At 38.8% G+C, this 16,242-nt stretch overlaps 1 protein-coding gene across 1 annotated transcript in view; it reads right to left on the reverse strand.

Annotated features, from left to right (window-relative positions):
* The window catches only part of mybpc2a (myosin binding protein Ca), a 50,461-nt gene extending 47,654 nt beyond the window's left edge, over positions 1 to 2,807 (reverse strand). The window contains exon 1 of the mRNA XM_057817471.1: positions 2,574 to 2,807. The gene's annotated coding sequence lies outside the window, so the exon portion shown is untranslated. The remainder of the gene's footprint in view (positions 1 to 2,573) is intronic.
* Between the last annotated feature and the right edge of the window lie 13,435 nt (positions 2,808 to 16,242).

Here is a 16,242-nt window from a genome sequence, read left to right on the forward strand (position 1 = left end):
CAAAAGGTTTTAGGAGTTTTTCCTTGCCGACATGGAGGGTCTAAGGATGAGGGATGCCCAGGACTTGGACTAGAACTGTATTTAATTCATCTACTGTTTCTGACTGTGTATCATATTGCCTCTGCAAAGCCCTTTGAGACGACCTTGTTGTGATATAGGGCTATACAAATAAAATTGAATTGAATTGAATTATACTAACTTTCATGTGTATTGGTTCAGGTGACACAAGGTTCACTTCAAACCTTTTTTTTCAATAGCTACTAAAGAAACATATTGAAGTGCAAGTTGCTTTATTTAAAAAAGGAGGGGAAAAAACAGGGAGCTATCCAAAAATGTGTTCACTTCTGGGGGACACTGGAGCACCCTTAGACTCAAACTAAAGTATTGTAATATTAAAAAAATAATAATAATAATTAAAAAAAAAAAAAAACTGAGATATCCAGGATCACTCTATCTGAGGCATACTAGATTACCCCAAGACTCGGACGAAAGTACTCTCATGAAATTATCATTTCACAGATTTCTTTTTTTATGTCTCTTCATTTTGAAGGAATTCGGCCCCCCGGCCAAGCCGCGGAAATAGTGACAGCCGAACCAAATGGTGTTCAGCTGGCACCGCTCCCGCAAGTCGGCCGGGAGGGGCCAATATCTCGCGCGTTCACACCGGTGTTAACCCTTTGTACTGACTTCATTTTGAACGGTTTAAAGAAGGCTCACCGAAAACAGGTTGACAATTTATTCATCAACAATGGTCAAAAACAAGGCAAAAACAGACGACAGAGAGACAATGCTGGATCCATGGTCGGCAAAACAACGGCTACATAGAAATGTTCCCGAGAAGCGACAGTTGTTATCTAAATGTTCAGTCTTTTGAAAGCTCTCGCGGGGGCGGACTGTCAGCAGGGAGGTGGGTGTGAAGGGAAGAAAGAAGAAGGGTGTGTGTGGGATTATTGTCTTTTGTTGATTGTACAGGAGGATTTGGGAGGCAACGAAGATGTGGATTCTGCCCCATCAGCGTCAAAGGGGCTCTTGGAGTCTTGTCAGATGTGTTATCAGTTGGATATCGGGTGTTCTCCAATGCTACTTGTTTTAGGACAGAACCCCCCGCTCTTTGTCCTGGAGTGCCCGGGAAAACTGATTGCGGGAGTTGGTGCGTCAATCTTGCTCATGACGCACGTTGAGCTTCTGTGATAAGATGGCGTTGTGTATCATTTATGCCCTCTATTCTGCTTCTTTTCATTAAACTATTGTATAAGTGCTATTTATTTTATATTAGGTGTGCTAGAGTAATACAAACAGTTCTACAGTTAATATGAGAAACGATACTATTCCCTGATTGATTATATTAAGTGTGTTAGAGTAATGCAAACAGTTATATGGTGTGTGCAAGAAAAGTAGCCATTCCCTTTCCCCAAAACTCGAACCAAAGTACTCTCATGAAATTATCATTTCACAGATTTCTTTTTTAATGTCGGTTAACGTCCATCACGTCAGTTCATGTTCATGTCAGTAGAGCCGTTCTTGGATAGCTCCACGTTTGTTTCATATTAATAAAGGGACTTGCACTCTGAAGCCACCGCGTTGCATTACCGTAATGCACATAATGCAAACAATGATACAAATGAGGGGCGGCTAGCTTGACTTCATTGTTCTTTGTGGCTGGGCTGACCGCAGTAGTTTTGCCGCTTAGCAAGTTCACACAGTTTAATGTGATGCTAACTCTGATGCAGATCTAACTTTCAGTAGCGAAATTTGTGGGGTTTTCCCCACCTCCACAACATTGACGTCTTTTTACATTACTTACAGTGGCTGCTGCTGGCCGGAAAAAAAAGAAAAAAAAAACTTGTAATATCCCTCCTATTTGAGGGGATAGAGGAGTTGGCATGTTGTCAACATGAATCTGTCGAGGTTGTGTGAGTGTGCGTGTCTATCCTTACAACATATGGGAAGATCAATCTAAATTACCTATATAAATGGACTCATAATATAATGCAAACAAGGTTGCTTGAAAGTTGGTGAGGACAATATGAGCATCTTGAAAAGTTGCTAGTGTTATGTCCATGCTGTCCCTATGCAAACATATGCCCTTGTTTTGTACACTATACAAAATAAAACTTATTAGTCATGCTAATTATTTTAAGCGTCCATAACTCAAATTCTTCAGTTCAGCCAGAGTTAAGCTTAAAAATTAATTTTGTTGTTTTTGGGGGGGGAGGCAGTTACAAATTAATCGTATTATTATGTATTTCAATAAAGATTTTTTTTTTTTTTTTAAACATGGTGTTGTTTTAAAATGCAATTTAATCCTTCAAAAATCTCAATGTATCAATTGTAATAAAAGGAGGAGAGATTTGCGGGCTAAAAGTAAAAACAGTAGCAGGTGTCCCTAACGTAAATATTTCAATAAATGATGTTCCTTAATAGATTTTTCTATTGAAAAAAAAAAAAACCATAGTATCTAAAGTATGAGACATCTGATATGTTTTGACTTGGGGTCCAAATGGATTCGACTTCTATCACTGTCAATGGCAGTGAGCGTTGGCCAGAGTGTTGTTGTTTTTTTTTCTAGTGACCTTTGATGGCGGTGGCACTCTCCGGCTTGAGCGCGAACAGGCCGGTCAGCTCGGACAACTGAGGCTCCTCACCCGGGGCGACCTCTGCCAGGGTGACACACAGCAAATGTCACTGTCAATACAAATGACAACTGACTTACAGTATACTCACGGCACCACTGTGTCTATAGGAAGAACTCTTGGGGTGCTGCCACACCAACCGTTTTGGAGGACAGACAACAGCTTTATCATGTTCATCCCAGTGGAAAAAAAATCTTGTTTTATTAAAAAAAAAAAAAAAAAAAAAACTGAATTTCATTTCTTGGATATGTAATGGTGGAGAAGTGGCCTGCCTAGTGCACAGTTTATGCTTCTGCGTCAGGTCGACGGCATACCTATGGCATCGACCCTACGCTGTCGATGACCATTTGAAGCTCTGCTTAGAAGTGACGCATTGCGCTGTAGTGCGCTGCCTAGCCACTAGGGGGGTGTATCCTTATCTTTGTGTGGTTTCGCGGGGCTTCACACAGCACGTTTTTCTTGCTGTTTCACGAGCTGGAGCTCATCAAAATAAAAAAAGAACTGCTTTTACAGTGATACCTCGACATACGATCGCATCGACATATGATTCGTTCGACATCCGACATGAAATTTCACTCATTTTTCTCGACATGCTCGAAACATGACGATTGATGACAGCGTTGCAAGTTCATTATTTTCCTGCAAGATGGACGCACGGTGGATTTTCTTGTAAGAGAAACTAACATGGGTCCCAAGAAGGTTAGTATAGGTGGAGAAAAAAGGAAAAAGGTGGCGCTTACAAGAGGCGTGCGAAATTTCCGATTCTTAGATTATTCGCGATTCGGCCGTGGAAGATTCGAGAACGGTTCACAAACTTTCAAATTCTGATTATTGAATTATACCAGGTAAAGTAAAACACAGTCAGCGCGGTCTTTGGGACGCAATGAGAAATGTACCGAGAGTAAATATCATGTTCAACTCATGCCGCTAGATAAAAAAAACAATCATACCTGACTGCAGCCGACATCCGCCACAAAAAAACGCCCAGTTGCTAGTTGCTACAAACGGCTACAGTAGATATCATATATATGTAGAATTAGATGCAAAATGACAGACGACGGCGGTGTTAGAACATGTATTATTGAACAGAGATGCGAAATGACGGACTTGCCGGCATTAGTAAACAGCCGCCATCTTAAAGCAGTAAACTTCTCTAGAAGGCTCTGTTGTAGCGAATCTAATTAACTTTTTATCTAAAATACTCCTAAATCGGCAAAATTTGGTCTTGAATCTATCTTTAAATGGTGAAACAGTTTTAAAACTTTGACATGTCAAAAGTAGACAGAGGGGAAATTATGGAATAAGGGGAGCAACTTTAACAACTGTAACGGTTGATTCACAACAATAAATTAATTGTATGTAGTTTAAAGCTGCTGATACAGAATGGGGACTGGAGTATTTTATTTACTGTTATTTTTGTATCTTTGTTTACTGTTATATGTTAACTTGATACTGAAATAGTAGTTTGGTTTAGCCTGAGAGGATTTTTGAACAATTTTGAAACTAATGTACAAAACATTAAAAAAAAAAAAAAAAAAAAAAGGAGGGGGGTGCATCAATAATCGCAACACAACGCGGCTCCTGACCGCCGTAGCCAACGCCAGCAACAACACGAAAACAGAAGGTAAAAACTCTTCCGCTTCACTCTCACTCTGTCATCAGTAACAGTGCGTTAACAGCACGCAAAGCACATCCGTCAAATAAGAGCCCAATTCGTTACATTATAATAATTATCATTTATCCGATTTGTATTTATAATTTATTAGTTTTGCTATGTGTAATTGCTATTTGTAATTATACCAGCAGTATTTGTTAAGGATTTACCGTTTATTTTTGGGCTGTTAACAAATTAATTGCATAATAATGTATTCTTATGAGAAAATCCCGCTTGACATAAGACCATTTCGACTTACAAACCAGATCCTGGAACGAATTAAATTCGTATGTAGTGGTACCACTGTACTCCAAATGTTGAAATGCAGGGGACGCAGAAAACTTTTGCGGAGTTGGGCTGTCTGACCACCAGAGGTGGGTAGTAACTAAGCTTGAGAATGATAAACCGATACGACCGGATATCCTGTTTTACAGGTGAGAGATACAGCTGTATCGATAGTAAAATTACCATTCGACAGTAATCAGCCATTAAATATTCAATGAACCGATAGTAGAGATAGAATTCGGCTATCGCGAGCACAAGAATCGGCTTCTAATGCTTAGTTCAATGCATTGCTTAATATGATAATTTAGCTTTTAGCTCACATGCTGCGCTTGTGTCATTCTTGCCTGGTACACCAGACTCACCGCTGTTCCAGCTATTGAGTCTGGCTACCTTTCAGCGGATACCCATGCCACCCATGACCTACTGAGCGGCATGGACGAAGATGCACTTTGCATATTTTCAGATGTCACCCGGCAGATTTGATGATCTTCGCCGACTTCAACCTTTAATATCACACCAGCAAACACACAGCATAGCAATCACGGAAATGATGTTTTGTGTGAACCAGGCCCGGATCTAGGTTTACCCACCAGAGTGGGCACTAAGAAATCTTGAGGGGGCACCCCCAATGCAGGCTTTTTTTTACCCTCTGCATTTCTCCGGGCTAGGGGGCGGCGCAAGTAGGACACTGGCTTGTGTCCCGTTGTGGCTGCATTAATTTTGGGGGGGTTTATTTTTTTAATTGTAATTTTTATTTATTTATTTATTTATTTATTTTCAATTATCTATGCACTTATTCTCGCAGTCGACGTGATGTCACGATGACATAATCTCGCATAGCAACGTGTCGCCATTTTGAGATTGGGGCACGCACAGGTAAACATCCGTAGCCAAACGTTGTCTGAAATTCATATATTTCAGCTGCGTTTTTGCGTCTTTTTTTCATAAAAATGTCTTAAACATGACTTATTATTATCACGAGTCACTGCCAACAGACGCGAGGAGGCGATACAACTTAAAATTAGGGTGTATTGGCCTGCAAATCTGCCCATACAAAGTCGCAGCTGATAGCTGGATAAACAATCCAAAGGAATTGCCTGCAGTGGAGTTCGGAAACATCTACAACTATCTCATAAAGTCACCCAGTAAGTTGACCTTTATCAATTACGTGGAATATGTAATGTGTGGAACTAAGAAAACTGGTAGTATATACGGAGTGATTATTTTTGCCGTAACCGGTAATTCGCCTCCAAGCGTTATTTAGCCGTGAACACGTCACAGCAAAATAACCAATTCCAGCCAGGCCAATAATATACCGATTGACCGATCAGAGCAGTTCACGGCAATAGAAAAAATAAAGCTTTGCGAGTTGTCGGTTACGGTAATAACCTATCCTAGCAGCTAATAGGGGCAAAAAAACGATTAAAGTTTACTCACCAGTAATAAAATATCGGCTGCAAACATAACTGTGCCTGGATTTAGGTTCCCACTGGCGAGAATGGTCCACGGAACAGTCTTCTTTTACTGTTCCTCGATTGATTGCTTTCAGCCATTTGCTTGTCCTTTTCTTCTCACGAGGAAGAACGAAGAACTTCAAATGCGGCTCCTTAACTCTTCTTTGTGTTACAATCCGCTACACGGCAACTTTTAGTCATTCGTCATGGAAAAAAAAGACCGCAAATAAGACAAAAGTTCAACGCGTTTGTACTACAATGCACGACAGAGCAACTGCTTGTGATTCGTGTTTTGCCCCCATTTCAATATGGCGACGATTTGTTGTGGCTGGTGACGTCACTAATGCCCAGATGTCCGACTGCCAGAATGTGTCTGGAGGAGAGAGAGGAAGCGCGCGGATAACAAACGAGGTTGGAAAAACAGCTTGTTTTGGTGATTGCTTGTTCGGTGTGGCTGCGGCCAACAGTAACCGATAATCCTGCAATAAAAAAGTAGGTGAGACCAACTCTCAGTGCGTTCGCTATATCCAGTGCGACGGTACAATAGATATTCCCGACATTTTGATTGGGTGGGCATGACTCACGTCTGGGTGGGCCGTGCCCACCCCGGCCCCCCCATACATCCGGCCCCGGTGTGAACCAATCACAGTCCTTGACGTTCACGTACAGCAACGCGTAGTCAGGATTGGGAGGTGCACGTCAGGCTACGGCGTTGGGTCAAAACAGGGTGCGCCGTTGACGGTGTAGCCCAGACGCAGAAGCATAACAGTCCCTTTAGTGTAGGCAGAAATTTTCTCAATACCGGTAGTATTTGAGCCAATCAAATTCAAGTATCAGATTGCCTGCCCTGCGTGACGTCATCAATACCAGTTATCATATGCACCTGTGTTGAAGTTCAGCAGTGTTTTTTTGTACATGGCTCCAACTGACGTCAGAAAATGGCTGCGCTTCTAAGCGCTGTCATTTTTTGTGTTTAAACATTATTTTCTCCACGATCAGAGTTCTAGGAAATTCCCGATTTGCATACTGCAACCATCAAGTGAAGGTCATTTATACTAGGTGTTATCTATCCCTTTAAATAAACTCCACTGAAATTGACAAGTGTGAAAGCACCCCACATTTTACATTTGTGTACAACACACTTTGAGCATATATCATCATTGTACATTCACGGGTACAATGTTTTGTCAGTGATACCCCTCAAAGGTTTTAATTTGCTTTGTACCTTGACTCCCAACAATTAGTCCTATGAAAATAACTTCTACCTCTAGATTGTGCCACATGCATTTGGTTGAACTCCAAGGGTCCTTTGAGCACAAATACCAAGGGACCAGGGTGAGGGAACACTCCAATAATAAATGAACGCAACCACGTCCATTTCGTTCCTTCAGCAAAAAGACGAATCTTACCATCTGGGGGCAACTCTGGATTGTAAAGTGTGTTGGTGGGAAAGAAAAAATATGTCAGTTATTTTGAATTTACGGTATACACGTGTGCTCGTTGGTCAGAAGTTGAACAACACAAATTCGGGATTATTGAGTTATTGTTTCAATAATACACACTTTAAATTATTTCCCAAATCATCCTGTGTAGAAACATAGGATCTGGATCTAAAGCTACATTAAAAAAAAAATAATAATAATAATAAAACTTCCTATTAGTCATACTAATGAAAAATTTTAAGCAGAAATTCCTGGATTCTTAGAGAAAATTCTTCATTTTTCTTAAGTAACTTCTTATTCTTGAGTTACGACTATTTCCATTAATATTGTCAACTTGATCAACTGTATTGATTTAAATCGGATGATAAAGTATGTTGGGCCATAGACTTCATAATGGTATTGACGGGTCAGATCGGTTATGGACTGCGCCTCGCATTCAAGTAGGAGGCTGCCCACATCAAGAGGAGCTTTTCTCAAACGCACGCACACAGCGATCTAACGCCGGATTTCTGTTGAAAAAGTACGAAAGCTGTAACGCATACAAACAGGAAAAATTGTCTCAGGAGTGATTTGTTGGAGGATTTAAGGTAATTATTATATTTTTCGTACCATGCATGTATTTTGAAATGCTGGGGAAAAAAATTGGAGAAATTAACCACTACGGACTAGTGTAACGGGTACACACAGGTCCGTTGTGGAGCGTGGAAACCTCCCTGCCGATTCCTTCATGTAGCATGTAGAGACGCTGACGGCTGTGCCATTAGCTCGAGCTTTATTGGTGCAGTGGTTAGCAGGTAGGCACTACCTGCCATGTGGAAGTGTTGAGGCGTGCGGGTTCATGTCTCGGCCTGGTCCGAGATGGGAGCGGAAAGCGGGGTGGCGCTGACACACCAGTTACACTAGCATCATTCTTCGACACGTTTACGTAAAGTAAATGCAAACTGCCTGGTTATTTTTTTTGTTTGTTTGTTTTTAACCAAGAATCGAGACTGTTTTACATCCATATCGATAAAGAATTCGGGGATTTAAGCATTTATTCACAAGAATTTTCACTGAAAAACCTCTGTTTACATAAGGCGGCCGCTAGCTACATTTACTAACAGACTAGCATTGTACTTGGACATATTTATGTAAAATAAATGCTAACTGCACGTTTTTTTGTTGTTGCTTTTAACCAAGAATCCTGACTGTTTTTCGTCCATATCTATAAAGAATTCCGGGATTTAAGCATTTATTCACATAAATTTTCACCGGAAAACCTCTGTTTACATAAGGCGGCTGCTAGCTACATTTACTAACAGACTAGCATTGTATTTCAACATATTTACGTAAAATAACTTTGAAAACTTTGTCAAGAAAGAAGAGGTCACCCTGGAGAAATGCCATACTAGCTATAAAACAAAAGCAAGTTTGTAGACGAGCAGAACGCAGATGGCGAAAAAACAAACTCCTAGTTTTTTATGATATCTACAAAGAGAGTCTTCGCAAATACAACCAGGAACTGAAAAATGCTAGACAATCATATTTTTCAGAGATCATTAGTAGAAACACCAACAATACTCGCACACTATTTTCTGTTGTTGACAAACTGACAAACCCACAAGCATCAATACCTCAGGAATTGGCATCTGAGGTGTCCTGTAATAATTTCGCAGCATTCTTTACAAACAAAGTACTAAAGATTAGACAGACTGTGTGCAACTCCGGATTAACAAATGTTACACTAAACGCCTCCCAAAATGTCCCCCACGTCAATCTTAGACAGTTTAGCCTCCTGGACAATGCCACTTTAACAGAAATTGTGTCGAAATTAAAGCCCACAACATGCTGCCTTGACATCCTTCCTTCAAACTTTTTCAAAACTGTTTTTCATTGCATAGCCCCAGACATACTTCAGATTATAAATACTTCCCTCCAAACAGGAGAGTTTCCTCAGACTTTAAAAACTGCAGTAATAAAACCTCTCCTAAAAAAACCTAATCTGGATGCCTCAACCATTAGTAATTACAGGCCAATATCAAATCTGACATTCCTGGGGAAAATTATCGAAAGGGTTGTGTTTGAACAGATCCAGACTTTTATGATGCAAAACAATCTTTTTAACTCATTTCAGTCTGGATTTCGATCACAACACAGCACCGAGACCGTGCTTATCAAAGTCCTAAATGATATTCGTCGGAATACCGATGCAGGCAAATCATCTGTTCTGCTACTATTGGATCTCAGCGCCGCATTTGACACGGTTAATCACAACATACTACTCAGCAGATTGGAACAGTGGGTAGGGCTTACTGACACTATTCTTCAGTGGTTCACCTATTTACATGATAGAGATTTCTTTGTGTCAATTGGAAACTATCAGTCAGAACGAACCAAATTCACGTGTGGAGTCCCTCAAGGGTCAATTCTTGGACCACTCTTATTTAACATCTATATGCTTCCGTTAGCTCAGATAATGGAACAGTATGACATCTCCTATCACGCCTATGCAGATGACACACAACTATACATTTCTGTGTCCCCACATGATTATAGTCCCTTAGTCTCCCTGAGTAAATGCATTCGTCAAATCAATGAATGGATGTGCCAGAATTTTCTCCAGTTAAATGTGGAGAAGACAGAGGTGATCATTTTTGGGCCAAAAAAGGAAAGGTCAAAGATAAGCAGCCAACTTAGCACAATGTCACTTACAGCTACAAATCAAGTCAGAAACCTTGGCGTAATTATTGACTCAGACCTAAAATTTGATAGCCATCTAAAGTCCGTCACTAAATCCGCTTATTACCACCTAAAAAATATAACCAGAATTAAGGGGCTTCTGACTCAACAAGACATGGAAAAACTTATGCATGCATTCATTTTCAGCAGATTGGACTACTGCAACGGTATATTTACAGGTCTTGATAAAAAATCAGTCAGGAAGCTGCAGCTAGTACAGAATGCTGCAGCCAGAGTCCTCACAAATACAAGGAAGCTGGACCACATTACACCGCTTTTGAAATCGCTACACTGGCTTCCAGTGAGTCAAAGGATAGACTATAAAATACTACTGCTCGTCTACAAAACACTTAATGGCCTTGGACCAAAATACATGCTTGACTTGTTAGATTCCTATGAGACATCTAGACCCCTAAGGTCATCTGGAACGGGTCTTCTGCATGTTCCAAGAACAAGAACCAAGCAGGGTGAGGCAGCATTTAGTTATTATGCTCCTCACCTCTGGAACAAGTTACCCGAACGTCTGAAGTATGCTCAAACTGTTAGCTCCTTTAAATCAGGGCTAAAAACGCTTTTGTTTGGCACTGCATATCCATAACTGTCTATATATTTCAACCTACCTGCCTTCTATTCCTCTTGTGCTTATCTCCATTGCTGGTTTCAATGATTATTAGTAGTAGTAGTTTTTGCTTTATTTTTATTTTTGTTTTATTTTTATTTATTTATTTTTATTCTGTGATTAAATGCGATCATTTGTCTTGGTTTTTACGTTGTGTTGATTTAAATGTGATTTTTATGGTCTTCATGTGATGTAAAGCACTTTGAATTGCCTTGTGTTGAATTGTGCTATATAAATAAATTTGCCTTGCCTTGCCTTGCCTAAAATAAATGCTAACGGGACGTTTTTTTTTCTTTCTGCTTTTGACCAAGAATCGAGACTGTTTTATGTCCATATCTATAAAGAATTCGAGGATTTAAGCATTTATTCACAAGAATTTTCAACGAAAAAAGCTCTTTGTCTGTGATTCCACTCGGTCATTTTTTACGGCCTCGCCAACAATGCAGGCCCCCTATTTATCAGCCCCGCGCCCCGTCAATACATTGAATGCTAACTGCACTTTTTTTTTTTTTGCTTTTAACCAAGAATCGAGACTGTTTTACGTCCATATCTATAAGAAATTCGGGGATTTAAGCATTTATTCAAAAGAATTTTCACTAGAAAACCTCTGTTTACATAAGGCGGCCGCTAGCTACATTCATGAACAGACTAGCATTGTACTTCGACATATTTACGTAAAATAAATGCTAACTGCACTTTTTTTTTTTTTTTGCTTTTAACCAAGAATCCAGACTGTTTTACGTCCATATAATAAAGAATTCGGGAACTTAAGCATTTATTCACGTAAATTTTCACCGGAAAAACCTCTGTTTACATAAGGCGGCTGCTAGCTACATTTACTAACAGACTAGCATTGTATTTCAACATATTTACGTAAAATAAATGCTAACTGCACGGTTTTTTTTGTGCTTTTAACCAAGAATCGAGACTTTTATGTCTATATCTATAAAGAATTGGAGGATTTAAGCATTTATTCACAAGAATTTTCTTTGTCTGTGATTCCACTCGATCATTTTTTACGGCCTCACCAACAATGCAGGCCCCCTATTTATCGGCCCCGCGCCCCGTCAAAACATTGAGAAGTCTATGGTTGGGCCATAATTCTAGGTCTGATTAAATTGAACTAGAAACTGAAACATTCAAAAGAGCTCGCTAGCAACTGATACGTAACCCCAGATGTTTAGCTCAGTTACCTGCGTGTTCCCCTCCCATGTTGGTTAGGGGTGGGAACCTCTGGGTACCTCATGATACGATATGCAATGCAAGGGTCACAATAACTATGACCTCACAAGATAACAATTATCGATATATGGGTCAGGAAGTAATTCCACAATATTTTACAAAACAAGTAATAAACAGAAAAAGCTCTTTTCGTCCTTCTGCGGTGAATTGAGTTTGTCACCCGTCAACTTTCTAATTTGTTTGAACTGTGGAAGTGAACTCCCACTTCCCAGGACATTTGCTGTTAATTTTCAGTCGCATCCTGTTGATTTTGGGGCATTTCTGGGTAACCTCCTGTTGATTTTGAGTTACAGAACAGGAAGTGATCGAGGAATCTCCCCATATTAAGAGGCAGTGACTCAAACTCAAACAGGAAGTGACCTGTAAATGCCCTAAAATGAACAGAAACAAAAAAAAAAACTGTGCTGATCATCTAAGTCTGTCAAAAAAACAAAACAAAAAAATCAAAACAAATATTCGTGTACTCAGTACAAAACTAATCCTCAAAACTTCAAACAGCAGATTTATTTCCCCAGAATTTAAATTCATATTTAGGGTTAGCTGAGATGAAATTAAAATAACTTTTTATCCAAAAATTTATCCATTTTTCTCCCCACTACTTTTTAAGTACAAAAACATTAACGGTACAAGAAAGGGAAAACTACAAATTATTTTTTTCTAAATCATCCGCGAGGAATAACTCAAATTAGTCATAAACTTGATTTATCGCTCAGGCCTACTAAAACTAAAACCCAGTTAAATGTACACTCTAAAACCATTTGCAGAGTCTATTGAATCCTTCCAAAATTTAAACTCACACATATACAGCGACAGACGCTCTTGTTTACTGACGCAAACTATGCAACAAACAAGCAGGCAAACAGCAAGCGTGGAGCGTTTAAGGATGGAGGTTCTTTCATTGGCGCACGCCATCTTACCGTCGCTTGGCTCAGAGTTTGCTGAGTGAGAGGAAAGACGGATGCCAGTGAAGCGTGGAGGCAGGAAAGCGGCAGCGGGAGGAACACATTTGGGGACAAAACACAAAAAAGCAACAGCGCGCAACACCAGAGGGAGACGAGGTGTTAGTGAGCAAGCTTACCTGAGGTCGGCTGGGCATCTGCTGATGGAGGGATGCAAAAATAAAGCACGGTAGTGGAAGTGAGTGAGTGCGTTTGATTGCCATTGACGACGACAGGCGTCCAATCCGTGGGGGATGGACTGGACATCTGTTGTCATCAATGGTGAATGAGATAATATAGGGGTAACAATAAAAACATGGATTTTTAGAAAGGTTGTGACAAACTCCGATTTTGCATTCATAAAATTATGTTGTAATCTTACGAGAATTTTTCATTTTCACATTAATTCTATTATTGTTAAAAAAAAAAGACTTTATGGAAAGCGATTTTTTGGGGTGGGTGTATTTTTTTTAAATGTTTAACTCTCATAATTTAATAAGAAAAACACGATTATACAGCGATTCATATTTTTTTTTGTATTATTTTATTTTATTTTACTTTTTTTTTGACAATAAAAAAACAAAAAACGACAACATTCTCAAACTAGAAAACAAGTTTAAGGAAACGGTCTTAAATTTTTGTTGAATTTTCTTCAAAATTGAATAGGAATTTAACAGTAAAATCGACAAAGTACAATAAAGTCCTAGAATTTTTTTAACATAAGGACTGATCATGTTTCCAAGCCACTGACGGTGATAGATGTCCAATTCATTTGAACGGGAAAGTTTGGCAGCGATCATTCCCAGTCCATGTGACTTGGACGTCTAGCGCCGTCACTGACGGTGAATGAGTGAGTTAACATAAACTCAGAAGCTTTTAGTGCAGTATATAGCAAAAACACACACATAATACGCACACAAACACACAGTGGCACTCCATTTTATCCCAGGTGACTTTCAAGTTTGACTTTAAACACAGAAAAACCTCAAACAATTGTCATTTGGAGCACATATTCAGCGGGAAAAAAATCATACTAAATGAGCTGCGCACAACACAAAATAAGCACATTTAAGGTGTGGATGCATTTACTGAATGGCGTGTGTGTGTTTTTCTAATGGCGCGGGCCATGCAGATGAATGTTTCATGTGTCCTTCAGCTACCTTTGTGCAAGTTTGCAGTTCAGGCCTTTGATCACTTTTGTACTAAACTTAAAAAGATCTGGAGGGGAATTTTGTACTTATTTCTGGATTTTTTTTTTTTTTTAATTCCCCTTGTCACCTCTTCACCACCAAGATGATTTATTCCTGGCATCTGACGGTAGTCGCGTGCGTATATGTGTGTGTCTTGGTGTGATGCTGAAGGAAGAAGGAAGGAAGGATCCTAAAAGATGTTTGCCTCCCTTGCGAATCAGGAAGCAGCTAATCGCTAACGAGGCCCCCGAGAGTCACAAACACCTTTTGTGTGCTCACCTTGTCGGATTAAGACGCGCTGGTGTTCGGCAGGCAAAATCTAATAGAGGATGAGAGCGTGCATGTGCGTGTGTGTGCTGTCAATCCACATGAATTAGTGCATAATCAGGTGAAATGACAAGGAAGAATGGGGACTTAGATCAACACGCACATCCACATTTGCTTCTTCAAACACTCACAATGTGTGCGTATCATTTGATTTGCTGTGTATATGCGTATGTATGTACGATGTATATACGATAATATATATATATATATATATATATATATATATATATATATATATATATATATATATATATATTAGGGGTGCCAAACGATTAAAAAATTTTAATCGAGTTAATTACAGCTTAAAAATTAACTAATCGTAATTAATCGCAATTAATCGCAATTCAAACCATCTATAAAATATGCCATATTTTTCTGTAAATTATTGTTGGAATGGAAAGATAAGACAAAAGATGGATATATCCATTCAACATACGGTACATAAGTACTGTATTTCTTTATTATTACAATAAATCAACAAGATGGCATTACCATTATTAACATTCTGTTCAAGCGATCCATGGATAGAAAGACTTGTAGTTCTTAAAAGATAACTTAGTACAAGTTATAGAAATTTTATATTAAAACCCCTCTTCATGTTTTCGTTTTAATAAAATTTGTAAAATTTTCAATCAAAAAATAAACTAGTAGCCCGCCATGTATGGTATGCCATTGTTGATGTCAATAATTACTTACACAATGCTCATCATGGTTGCTGAAACCTATAAAATCAGTCGCACCCAAGCGCCAGCAGAGGGAACCAAAACTCCAAAAAACACAAGTACACGTTTCACTGTGCTGTCATTGTAATCTCTTTGAACAGGGTATTTGTGGGTTAATTGCGTCAAATATTTTAACGTGATTAATTTAAAAGATTAATTAACGCCCGTTAACGCGATAATTTTGACAGCCCTAATTATATATACTGTATATATATATATACATATATATATATATATATACATATATATATATATATATATATATATATATATATATATATATTAGGGCTGTCAAACGATTAATTTTTAACCGTGTTAATCACAGCTTAAAAAGTAATTAATCACAATTCATCACAATTCAAACCATCTCTAAAATATGCCATATTTTTCTGTAAATTATTGTTGGAATGGAAAGATAAGACAAGACGAATATATACATTCCTGTACATAAGTACTGTATTTGTTTATTATAACAATAAATCCACAAGATGGCATTACCATTATTAACATTCTTTCTGTGAAAGGGATCCACGGATAGAAAGACTTGTCTTAAAAGATGAGACTTGTAATTCTTAAAAGATAAATGTGAGTTTGTATATTGTGACAAAATATTGCCATCTGGTGTATTTGTTGAGCTAAACGAAATGTTTGAATAGAGTTTGACCAAAGTCTGAGTATTATTTTGCATAGCTTTTTTTTGATTGGGAATGCCAGTTCTCTTTGCATTGAGCGCTTTTCTTTTTGTGAACATTATTTTTTTTGAGAGATACGAATATTACTTTTGTTGTGCTTTCAGTAATTGATACTGTAGTGACTTAACTGTTCCGCCCAAATGCATGATGGGATGTTGGGCAATCATGACTGTCAGTGGTGGCTGCAAATGGTATATTTTCTCTGTGTTGTTTTCCAATACAGGTTGTTAAGAAAAAGATCATCTCCTGTCATCTTCCCCACGTCGCTCGCCACAATAGATATAATTGTTGTGGAAGAGATGCCAAAGTTTTTGCCAATAAATAGC

This window comes from Corythoichthys intestinalis, chromosome 16 (assembly GCF_030265065.1).
Source record: "Corythoichthys intestinalis isolate RoL2023-P3 chromosome 16, ASM3026506v1, whole genome shotgun sequence".
In the NCBI taxonomy this organism is placed as follows: Eukaryota; Metazoa; Chordata; class Actinopteri; order Syngnathiformes; family Syngnathidae; genus Corythoichthys; species Corythoichthys intestinalis.